General features: G+C 34.2%; 1 pseudogene; it reads right to left on the bottom strand.

Annotated features, from left to right (window-relative positions):
• Positions 1-6,755: 6,755 nt before the first annotated feature.
• On the bottom strand, positions 6,756-8,119 carry LOC148589738 (uncharacterized; annotated as a pseudogene).
• Positions 8,120-12,696: the final 4,577 nt, after the last annotated feature.

Here is a 12,696-nt window from a genome sequence, read left to right as displayed (position 1 = left end):
TTGCAAATGTGGGAGCAAAATAGTTATCAAAACTACATCAACAACTAAAAATCATGGCAAAAGGTTTTATGCTTATGTTAATTATTTGGTAAGATGTGTTTTAGAATTTATTTTTTCATAGAAATTTTCTGCTCATCCCGTTATGCCAAAATTCTGTAGTAATTGGGTAAACCCTAATTTTTGTGACCCTAATTTACGTGATTATGCAGAATGAAAAAAAAATCGTGGTTGCAATTTTTTTAAATGGGTTGAACCTGAAATTTGTGTGTGCGGTGATCAAGTGATGTCGATGTTGATGGAGTGGTAGAATGAGTTGAAGTCCGAAAGGGCAATGGAAGTCTTCAAATGCAAGCTTGAGCTTGCTGAGTACAAGTAAAAAATTGAAGTTGATGCTGCTAATTTTGAAGTTAAACTTCAAAGGGTTGAGAATGAGTATCGTTGGATGTAGCTGAAGTTTTGAGTTGCACTTGCATGTTTTTGGTGTCTTATTGCTGTTTTGATGTGTTTCCCTTTTTCTAATGGACTTGCATCAAGGCTGATGTTAAGCAGGTAAAATAGATATTTTGTTGTCTTTATTTGTATCAGACTTGTATGAATTGACCATTTTCGTAATGTTTTTTAGGTTTTAGTTAGGTTGTAATATTTGTTATGGTTGTATGGATTTTGTTGGCACAATTGACTCTAATATTGAAATGGATTTGTCCTATAAATTGATGGTATTGTGACCCCAATTTATGTTATTGCTTGTTGTTGTGGTTGTAATATTTGTTATGGTTTATATGGATTTTGTTGGCACAATTGACTTTAGTATTGAAATGAATTTGTCCTCTAAATTGATGGTATTGTGACCCCAATTTATGTTATTGCTTACTGTTGTGTTACCTTAATATTGGGAAATAAAACATTGGCTAAATATTGTCATCCACATGTTGTCAAGCACTACAAAATTTACACCAAATTAACACCAAATGTGTAAGAACTCCTAAACTAATCCAACTATCAAAATCAATGCAAGCACTACATATATAATCACAACTACTTAAGACCATGCCTTATTTAATTCTAATCCAAAAGTTGTATAAAATGTTGTCAAAACATACATGACCATCAAAATTAACCTACAATTCATATCAATGCAGGCACTACAAAATTTACACCAAATGTGTAAGAGCTCCTAAACTAATCCAACTATCAAAATCAATGCAAGCACTACATATATAATCGCAACTACTTAAGACCATGCCTTATTTAATTCTAATCCAAAAGTTGCATAAAATGTTGTCAAAACATATATGACCATCAAAATTAACCTACAATTCATATCAATGCAAGCACTACAAAATTTACACCAAATGTGTAAGAACTCCTAAACTATTCCAATTATCAAAATCAATGCAAGCACTACATATATAATCACAACTACTTAAGACCATGCCTTATTTAATTCTAGTCCAAAAGTTGCATAAAATGTTGTCAAAACATATAAGACCATCAAAATTAACCTACAATTCATATCAATGCAAGTACTACAAAATTTACACCAAATGTGTTAGAACTCCTAAACTAATCCAACTATCAAAATCAATGCAAGCACTACATATATAATCGCAACTACTTAAGACCATACCTTATTTAATTCTAATCCAAAGTTGCATAAAATGTTGTCAAAATATACATGACCATCAAAATTAACCTACAATTCATATCAATGCAAGCACTACAAAATTTACACAAAATGTGTAAGAACTCCTAAACTAATCCAACTATCAAAATCAATGCAAGCACTACATATATAATCGCAACTACTTAAGACCATGCCTTATTTAATTATAATCCAAAAGTTGCATAAAATGTTGTCAAAACATACATGACCATCAAAATTAACCTACAATTCATATCAATGCAGGCACTACAAAATTTACACCAAATGTGTAAGAACTCCTAAACTAATCCAACTATCAAAATCAATGCAAGCACTACATATATAATCGCAACTACTTAAGACCATGCCTTATTTAATTATAATCCAAAAGTTGCATAAAATGTTGTCAAAACATACATGACCATCAAAATTAACCTACAATTCATATCAATGCAAGCACTACAAAATTTACACCAAATGTGTAAGAACTCCTAAACTATTCCAATTATCAAAATCAATGCAAGCACTACATATATAATCACAACTACTTAAGACCATGCCTTATTTAATTATAATCCAAAAGTTGCATAAAATGTTGTCAAAACATATATGACCATCAAAATTAACCTACAATTCATATCAATGCAAGCACTACAAAATTTACACCAAATGTGTAAGAACTCCTAAACTATTCCAATTATCAAAATCAATGCAAGCACTACATATATAATCACAACTACTTAAGACCATGCCTTATTTAATTCTAGTCCAAAAGTTGCATAAAATGTTGTCAAAACATATAAGACCATCAAAATTAACCTACAATTCATATCAATGCAAGTACTACAAAATTTACACCAAATGTGTAAGAACTCCTAAACTAATCCAACTATCAAAATCAATGCAAGCACTACATATATAATCGCAACTACTTAAGACCATACCTTATTTAATTCTAATCCAAAGTTGCATAAAATGTTGTCAAAATATACATGACCATCAAAATTAACCTACAATTCATATCAATGCAAGCACTACAAAATTTACACCAAATGTGTAAGAACTCCTAAACTATTCCAATTATCAAAATCAATGCAAGCACTACATATATAATCACAACTACTTAAGACCATGCCTTATTTAATTCTAGTCCAAAAGTTGCATAAAATGTTGTCAAAACATATAAGACCATCAAAATTAACCTACAATTCATATCAATGCAAGTACTACAAAATTTACACCAAATGTGTAAGAACTCCTAAACTAATCCAACTATCAAAATCAATGCAAGCACTACATATATAATCGCAACTACTTAAGACCATGCCTTATTTAATTATAATCCAAAAGTTGCATAAAATGTTGTCAAAACATACATGACCATCAAAATTAACCTACAATTCATATCAATGCAAGCACTACAAAATTTACACCAAATGTGTAAGAACTCCTAAACTATTCCAATTATCAAAATCAATGCAAGCACTACATATATAATCGCAACTACTTAAGACCATGCCTTATTTAATTATAATCCAAAAGTTGCATAAAATGTTGTCAAAACATACATGACCATCAAAATTAACCTACAATTCATATCAATGCAAGCACTACAAAATTTACACCAAATGTGTAAGAACTCCTAAACTATTCCAATTATCAAAATCAATGCAAGCACTACATATATAATCACAACTACTTAAGACCATGCCTTATTTAATTCTAATCCAAAAGTTGTATAAAATGTTGTCAAAACATACATGACCATCAAAATTAACCTACAATTCATATCAATGCAGGCACTACAAAATTTACACCAAATGTGTAAGAGCTCCTAAACTAATCCAACTATCAAAATCAATGCAAGCACTACATATATAATCGCAACTACTTAAGACCATGCCTTATTTAATTCTAATCCAAAAGTTGCATAAAATGTTGTCAAAACATATATGACCATCAAAATTAACCTACAATTCATATCAATGCAAGCACTACAAAATTTACACCAAATGTGTAAGAACTCCTAAACTATTCCAATTATCAAAATCAATGCAAGCACTACATATATAATCACAACTACTTAAGACCATGCCTTATTTAATTCTAGTCCAAAAGTTGCATAAAATGTTGTCAAAACATATAAGACCATCAAAATTAACCTACAATTCATATCAATGCAAGTACTACAAAATTTACACCAAATGTGTTAGAACTCCTAAACTAATCCAACTATCAAAATCAATGCAAGCACTACATATATAATCGCAACTACTTAAGACCATACCTTATTTAATTCTAATCCAAAGTTGCATAAAATGTTGTCAAAATATACATGACCATCAAAATTAACCTACAATTCATATCAATGCAAGCACTACAAAATTTACACAAAATGTGTAAGAACTCCTAAACTAATCCAACTATCAAAATCAATGCAAGCACTACATATATAATCGCAACTACTTAAGACCATGCCTTATTTAATTATAATCCAAAAGTTGCATAAAATGTTGTCAAAACATACATGACCATCAAAATTAACCTACAATTCATATCAATGCAAGCACTACAAAATTTACACCAAATGTGTAAGAACTCCTAAACTATTCCAATTATCAAAATCAATGCAAGCACTACATATATAATCGCAACTACTTAAGACCATGCCTTATTTAATTATAATCCAAAAGTTGCATAAAATGTTGTCAAAACATACATGACCATCAAAATTAACCTACAATTCATATCAATGCAAGCACTACAAAATTTACACCAAATGTGTAAGAACTCCTAAACTATTCCAATTATCAAAATCAATGCAAGCACTACATATATAATCACAACTACTTAAGACCATGCCTTATTTAATTCTAGTCCAAAAGTTGCATAAAATGTTGTCAAAACATATAAGACCATCAAAATTAACCTACAATTCATATCAATGCAAGTACTACAAAATTTACACCAAATGTGTAAGAACTCCTAAACTAATCCAACTATCAAAATCAATGCAAGCACTACATATATAATCGCAACTACTTAAGACCATACCTTATTTAATTCTAATCCAAAGTTGCATAAAATGTTGTCAAAATATACATGACCATCAAAATTAACCTACAATTCATATCAATGCAAGCACTACAAAATTTACACAAAATGTGTAAGAACTCCTAAACTAATCCAACTATCAAAATCAATGCAAGCACTACATATATAATCGCAACTACTTAAGACCATGCCTTATTTAATTCTAATCCAAAAGTTGCATAAAATGTTGTCAAAACATACATGACCATCAAAATTAACCTACAATTCATATCAATGCAAGCACTACAAAATTTACACCAAATGTGTAAGAACTCCTAAACTATTCCAATTATCAAAATCAATGCAAGCACTACATATATAATCACAACTACTTAAGACCATGCCTTATTTAATTCTAGTCCAAAAGTTGCATAAAATGTTGTCAAAACATATAAGACCATCAAAATTAACCTACAATTCATATCAATGCAAGTACTACAAAATTTACACCAAATGTGTAAGAACTCCTAAACTAATCCAACTATCAAAATCAATGCAAGCACTACATATATAATCGCAACTACTTAAGACCATACCTTATTTAATTCTAATCCAAAGTTGCATAAAATGTTGTCAAAATATACATGACCATCAAAATTAACCTACAATTCATATCAATGCAAGCACTACAAAATTTACACAAAATGTGTAAGAACTCCTAAACTAATCCAACTATCAAAATCAATGCAAGCACTACATATATAATCGCAACTACTTAAGACCATGCCTTATTTAATTATAATCTAAAAGTTGCATAAAATGTTGTCAAAACATACATGACCATCAAAATTAACCTACAATTCATATCAATGCAGGCACTACAAAATTTACACCAAATGTGTAAGAACTCCTAAACTAATCCAACTATCAAAATCAATGCAAGCACTACATATATAATCGCAACTACTTAAGACCATGCCTTATTTAATTCTAATCCAAAAGTTGCATAAAATGTTGTCAAAACATACATGACCATCAAAATTAACGTACAATTCATATCAATGCAAGCACTACAAAATTTACACCAAATGTGTAAGAACTCCTAAACTAATCCAACTATCAAAATCAATGCAAGCACTACATATACAATCACAACTACTTAAGACCATGCCTTATTTAATTCTAATCCAAAAGTTGCATAAAATGTTGTCAAAACATACATGACCATCAAAATTAACTTACAATTCATATCAATGCAAGCACTACAAAATTTACACCAAATGTGTAAGAACTCCTAAACTAATCCAACTATCAAAATCAATGCAAGCACTACATATACAATCACAACTACTTAAGACCATGCCTTATTTAATTCTAATCCAAAAGTTGCATAAAATGTTGCCAAAACATACATGACCATCATCTACAATTCATCCATTACAATGTTTACAAAATACCCCAAACACAACTACTTAAGAAATTACATATTTAATTATAATACAAAGTTGCATAAAATGTTGCCAAAACATACATATCTACAATTCATCAATTACAATGTTTACAAAATACCCCAAACAGCTACAAGTAGTTAGCAATAAAACACTAGAAGCTGAGACAAACACTCGTACACACAATAACATTCATGGTTACTAGATTTTCTGCTTCCCTTTGTCCTTCACTGTTTTGGTGGACTTATCTTTCCCCCTATCCATTCTTCTAACATGTTCCTCAAAACCTGGTGGGTGGTCAACAACTGTCCCTTTTCCCTTTTGTATTTCAAAATCAGGTGGGCCAGTACGAAATATAATACCACCAGCTTTGGGAGGCCCCCAAGCGCATACTGGTCCACCACCTGGAATTGGAGGTGGCCCAACAGGGTTACCAGTCAAGTCAACAATAATCTTCTGCTTGGTAGGTTCTCTTCCACTCCCTAACATGTTCCCTCAACCTACCACCTGCCCTTGTCCTTGTGGCCAATCCTAGGGTTTTTTTCTTCTTATTCCCAAATATGGTAGATTCCTACAATTAATCACATACAATCAGGCCCCTAATTTTTTTTAAGGGTTTAATTTATAGAATATTAAGAATTACTCACATTCGGTTTGTATGCATAATGTGTTGTTGTTCTAATTGGCTGGGTGGCAGAAGGTGCATTTCTCACATGCTGGCTGACAGAAGTTGCTACTCTCACAGGCTGTGACTGTTGCTGTAATGTAATCTCTTCACATGGCCTAAATGCCGGCTGTGAGACATGCAGTGGTGCATTCGGTGAGGCTGGCCTAAATGCAGGCTGTGCTGTAGGCTGGGATGCAGTATGTGAGACATGCAATAATGCAACATGTGAGGCTGGCCTAAATGTAGGCTGGGATTCAGGCTGTGAAGGTGTTTGACTTATGGATGTTGAACATCCACCAGATTGTGATCTCCCTGCCCTGCTTGAACCTGATGGTGTGTTCACTCTTCTCTTTTTCCTGCTGGTAGTTAAAGTGGCAATTGAAGATCCATCCAACTAAAAACATAAACAATAAAAAAACAAAATATGTAAACCAATTTAATAAATTAAACATTATGCAGTAAACACTAAACAGTAAATATTTTCAATGAATAAGCCATTACCATGTCCAAATTCCAGTCAGTTGATGCATTATCTCTATAGTAATCTCTGACACGTGACCTTCGTTCCTCTTGTCTCTGCCTGGCAACACATGACCTCTTGTTGTGACCAAACTTCATGTAGTACCCATATTGATTCATGTGGCCCCCCTTCCTAATTGAATTAGAATTTGTTGGTTCATCCGCACCCCTTTGTCTTATTTTTTTAGGTTTGCCAGGAGCTGTCCTCGCCTTGGGTGGCTCAATCTTTGGTTGGTTGCTTATAGGCCATTGCTCTTCACTTGGCACAGGGAAGACAATGTAGTCATATGACTTGTAGTACTTCTCCTTCCCATAGTAATCACTCAAATATTCGGCTGGGTCTCCACCTTGGTGTAAAATGGTAGAAATAGCATGAGAACATGGAATACCAGTTACATCCCATTTCTTGCAGCCACAAGTTCTGCCATCCACTTCTACAACAAATTTCTTCCCGATGCACTCAACTTCAAACATACCCTGACCGGTGTATTTACACCAATAGTTACTAGTTTCATCCTCTTCTTTTTCTAGCTTCTTCCTAATCTTTGGCCCTAAGGCCTCCTCTATTGAACTGATTAACTCCTTTTTCCTCACATACCTTCTCATCAACTTACATCTAATACCTTCCAACATACTCAAGATTGTCTGGTCACGGTATTTTTTTATCCATGAATTGAAGCTCTCACAAGTGTTGTTGTGTTAGAGGCTAGACTTACAATTTGTATTGAACCATCCCCTACACCAAGTGTTGGGATCAACCTTCTCTAGGTAGGCATGTGCATCCTTACTAATCTTCTTTATCTCATCCATTACTTCGTAGAATTTTGCCTTTGTGTAGGATGTGGCAGCTTGCCAAAGAAGATCCTTCAGTAGCACACCCCGATGACTTGAGTTTCTGAAATTAGCGTATAAGTGCCTAACACATGTACGATACTCGGATTGCGGACATACTTGTTCTAGGCTTGGAATGAGGCCCTGCACAATAGTTGAAAACATAATTAGTTGCATTACAATAAACATTTAAATTATATGAATAATAAATAACTACTATTTTACCTTCTGTCGATCCGAAATAAAAGTCCATCCATGTCGACTAGGGCCAAGATTTGTAACAAGCGCCCCTAGAAACCATGTCCAGCTATCTTTTGTCTCAGCCTCTACAACAGCCATTGCAATAGGGTACATGTTGTTGTTGGCATCTCTGCCCACAGCAGCAATCATCTACCCCTTATACGATACCCTTTAAAAAACATGCATAAAGACCTACAACAGGCCTACACCCTTCCACAAAACCATTCTTCCTGGCTGCAAATGAAAAATAAAGCCTTTGAAATCAGCATGGCACCTGAGGCATTGGTCTCTCAACCATCAATATCAAACAACTACCCACATTAGTGCTCCTAGCCATGGAGCAATAATCCCACAACCGATGGTACTGCTCATCTAGTTTTCCAAAAATAATTTCTCTTGCTCTTTTCCTTGCCCTATACAAAGAACTGACATGGACATCTACATTCCATTTTGCTTTCACCTTTTTCTGCAACACATCTATGGGCATGTTTGGCTGCTCCCTAAAAGAGTCCATGCACCACTCAGCAATCCAAGTTGAAGTGACCATATGATTTTGGTACTTCCTAGTGCAAGTGTGTTTGGGCCTTATGGATGCTAAAAGGAATGCCATCTTGTTCTTCAACTGCCTCCCATATACCCTATACTTGCACCTTGGATCTTTATAGACAATCACAACCCCCTTGTTTTCATTTCTCTTGAATTTCAAATCCTTCCCCCTACTAATATTGTATTGTCTCACAACTTTTCTAAATTCCACTGCACAATGAAATGTATTCCCTACAATCAATGTCAAATTATTCATATCAGTACGATCAAAAGGGATTTTTTTGGTTACATCCTTATGGGATGAGTGCACTAAGCTTTCATCACCACTAACATGTGGTGACTCTAGCTTATCACTATCATACATGTCTCCACTACTATCACTCTCTTCCCTCTCTTCCCCACCCTCCCCAGCATCACCCTCCCCAGAAACATCATCAACATCCCCTTCCACATCTACCTCCTCAACAACCTCTTTAGCATTTCCAACCCCCTTATGAATGGCCTCACTACGATGAGTGGTATCCTCATCAGAATCAAGACAATCTGTATCATCACTAAGAACTGAATCCCATAAGGCATCCTTCCTAAACACAAATTCCCTCTCGTATTCTGAATCTTCTTCTTCATCTCCATCAACTACATCATCTGCTACACCATAAGTTACTATATACAACACTACAAGAGCACGATCTAGATGTTTTGCCACCATTTCAGTTATATTGTAATCAGATGACAAAGTCTTAACCCTTGGTCTAATGGCAAACCTGGTACACTATAATAAACAAGGTCCTAAGACCTATACCCATATGTCCTCTATATCAGAAAATTTCAATTTGTTCCCATCATACGGGTCTGGGTAATTACTAACATCGCCCCTACATAATTAATCCTATATTGTTAAAAGTACCTCCATGATGGACTTCAAACATCATACAATGTGTACCCATGATGTATCCTGCCACATTCATTATAGTCAAAGGTTTAATACAATACCCCAAACAATTCCAACCACAAAAAATTAATACAATCTCTGAAAGTTATAAAAATACCAAGGAGCAGACATTTGCCATAATCATATACCAATGAGCAGACATTTGACAAACCACAAGACAGTGATAAAAAAAATTCCATACACAACTTGAAACAAGCTACTAAAGTTTAAGTACTAGTAACTTTTATCAATCATTATTATAAAAGCAACCCACCAAACAATTTCAGCAAAGTAAAAACAACACAATCATAATTGGTGGCCAATAATTGGACCCAATCAAAGCGTATATTTAATCTTAGTTTAATTAAAATCCATACAAAACTTTTTAGAAAATTTGCCCCTAAACCCTAAGAATATTCTCCATCTTACCCCTGTACTCGGAGCATCCACCAAACAAACCACAAGACAGTGATAAAAAAAATACATACACAACTTGAAACAAGCCACTAAAGTTTAAGTACTAATAACTTTCATCAATCATTATTATAAAGCAACCCGCCAAACAATTTCAGCAAAGTAAAAACAACACAATCATAACAGGTGGCCAATAACTGGACCCAATCAAAGCATATATTTAATCTTAGTTTAATTAAAATCCATACACAACTTTAAACAAGCATCTAAGTTTAAGTACTAATAAACTAAACCCTCATGATATATATATATATATATATATATATATATATATATATATATATATATATATATATATATAAAACCCAAGAGCATAGTACATTATGCTACACACTATGCATTGTGGTCCCGTTTGGTTATGCATTGTGGTCCCGTTTGGTTATAGCAGCAAAGGACTGCACGACTCATAAACTCTAAACAACAACTTCAACAAAAAGCTAACCTCTCTGCCAATGTATAAGCACATTTGTGCCTTTTAAGGTCAACAACCAAACAAGTGGTAGTGAAAGGGACCACTTGACCACTTTATTCAATGTAATAAAACTCATCTCGTTCAAATCACGTGTCCAACACAACTCCAAGCTAAGGGACCACACTTAGATTAGAAAAACAAAATAAGAAAAACAACAACTTTCAAAAAAAAAAACTAATGACAAGCTGACCAAACTTATGACAACTTTTAATGCCTTGTTAGAAAACAACAAATCTAAAAAACGACGAGAATATGACCCACTTCAAGTAAATACTACTCAAAAACCCTAAACAAATAAATACTACTCAAAATCTCTTACATAGGCGTTACATGCAAAATCCCCCCAAACATCCAACACAAATTATTGATCAACCACAAACTTCAAAAAATTTCGAATACAAACCCTAAATCTAAATTTTAGGGATAACAAAACTTACTTGATTATAGTGGATTCGAACTGATTTATATGGGATTTCTAACTAACACGCTGTAAATCGACAGCCAAACTTCAGCTACAATGGTTCGCCAGTGATGATGACGATGGTTTGCACGAGTAGCTCTTTCTAGAAGTGGTTGGCACTTTGTGATGTCGATTTTAAAACATTTAGGTTTAATTTTGCCCCTTTTTGTGTGAGGGTATTTTAGGTATTTTGGTTAGTAAGTGTGAGGGCAAAAGGGGTAACTGAACTCTAAAAAATCACGTGAAAGTCACGTGATATGCATTCCGTTTGATCTTAATGATTCAGATAGATGGAAGGGTCCTATTTGAGAGCAAATGGAAGTTTAGGGGTCCAAAATGAGAGATTTGGAAGTTCAGGGGGGGTCTATAAAATCGGGTGGAAGTTCAGGGGGCCAAAGTGAAGTTTCCCCTTTTTTTTAATTTCCTTAATTTTTAGAATAGTAAACCATTTTTTGAGTTTGACTTCTCATTTTTAAATAGATGGACCTAGTTGGGAGGTCGCGGAGACCTTGTTGGGATCTTGCCGGGACTTCAACAAGCCATCGTTGGGACCCCCTTGGGACTTGTTGGGATCCAATTGGGCCACTGTCAAGACTTTACTAGAACCTGATTGGGACCTGGCTTAGATCTCGCTAGGACTTAGTCAGAACGTCGTTAAGACCCGGTTGAGACTCACTGGGACTTTTTGGGAAACAGTCGCGACTTGGTTGGTACTTGCCAGGACTCAGTCGGGAAATAGTCGAGACTCCCAAGATATTATCGTAATTTAAAGTTTAATATGAGATAATTTCAAGCATTATCTTAGTTTAAGTGGCCTACTTTTTAGAAGCAGTTTCTGAGGCTGATTTAATTGATAATGATCCAAATGCGTAGGGCCAGCTTAAAATGGTCACTGCATTGGACTTCCAAGAATAGGTAGAAAGGCTTCCGATGTGCAAGAAGCCTGAAAAAGGCTCTTTGGTGCAGAAAGAGAAATTGTATAAGACTCAAATGGCATAGAAAAGGAACCTGTTGGATGAAGCACATGCATTGATTGACCAAATGCCTGAAAGTTGTAAGCCAGAGAATGGATGGATCTTCTAGTGGCTGGATTGTATGGAACAAGGATATATGTTTACCATTTGTATTTTCTGGACATAAAATTAAAAGTCTTTTTTCTTATAAATAAAATTATCATACTTCATTGGCTTGTGGATGTTGTAATTTGGGTTGTCCACCGAGGCTTCTTGATGATGTAGGGGTGATCACACTATAATAAGTGTAGTCATCTCCATACCTAATTATCCCCATGAAAGGTAATAACTTCTATGAAAGTTATTTGATAAGACAACGTACACAATTCTTGGCCAAAAGTTGTGATTGAAACTCTATAAATAGAGTCAAATGAGAACATTGTTCTAAATTTTTCCTACAATTGCTTCTCATATTTTCTC

The sequence above is a fragment of the Corylus avellana genome, chromosome 1, assembly GCF_965113065.1.
Source record: "Corylus avellana chromosome 1, dhCorAvel1.hap1.2, whole genome shotgun sequence".
Lineage (NCBI taxonomy): Eukaryota > Viridiplantae > Streptophyta > Magnoliopsida > Fagales > Betulaceae > Corylus > Corylus avellana.
This window is presented reverse-complemented; position numbering and strand designations above follow the sequence as displayed.